This window comes from Patella vulgata, chromosome 6 (assembly GCF_932274485.2).
Source record: "Patella vulgata chromosome 6, xgPatVulg1.2, whole genome shotgun sequence".
Lineage (NCBI taxonomy): Eukaryota > Metazoa > Mollusca > Gastropoda > Patellidae > Patella > Patella vulgata.
Window position 1 is genome coordinate 65,089,873 of NC_065884.2, and position 1,118 is coordinate 65,090,990.

The window sequence follows — 1,118 nt, forward strand, 5'->3', positions numbered from 1 at the left end:
TTCGATGAAATTTATTGAAATGCGGTAACCCTCTTTCGGCCTAGAAACTTATGTATAAAAAGTTAGCTGCTTAGGCCTATCCAAGTTTATATGCCATGAAAGAAAGTATTTACACGATAAAACCCCGAATCTTTACATAAACTAGTACTGTACATAATAGCCTACATATTTAATCATATTTGTGGTTTCTTTTGGGTTCAAAGTTTATATTTTGTGACAAATCAAATGAAAAGGACGTACGTGACGTCGCGATATGTGCCTGCGCAGGGAATGGATATGGTGATTCATAGTGATGCGAGCGCTCAACCGGATGTGCTTCTGCTAGTCAGTGCCAGATGTAGATGAAGAGCGGCTATTCCACATTATGAGCCCCCCCCCCCCTCCCAGTCTCCCACCCTCCCACCCTCACGACTAGAGGAAGGATATGGTGATTCATAGTGATGCGAGCGCTCAACCGGATATCCGTCACTTCTGGTGAATTTGAGAATATAATGTACCATTAGACCGGGATATTCAGGGGCGGATCCAGAGGGGAGGGGGACCCCCCCCCCCCCCCCGCCCTGCTCAGCTACATAACAACATTGTAAAACAACTTTTTTTATTAGAAAAGTGTCACAATTGTGCTTTATCCTTTATCGTCAGATGGTGCGACAGGATGGGCATTCAAAGCGCGAGATAATGATATACACATGCGATATCACAATTAATGCTTTGCATCAATAAAATTGAATCACAATATCATCGTATTAATTCATAATAAAAATTGACGTCAAACAGGATGTTGGATTTCTCTGTTTAAAAAGCTCAATGTGCATGTATATACGCCAAAATGACGATAGAGACCATGTATTTCTCAAAAAATTTCAAGCCGAGTGTGGGGGGGAGATACATTTTCTCAGGAACCCGGCAAACCCCCTCCTGCAAAAATTCCTGAATCCGCCCCTGATATTTTAGATCATTCAAATGACACCAGGGCCCTGTTTTACGAAATCTTAACTAAAGATAAAATCCAAATTTTAGCAGATACCTCAGTTTTAATTGGCTAAGCACTAAAGTCAATCTAATATTATCCAATTAAATTACTAAAATTTGGATTTTATCTTAGTTGAAATTTCGTG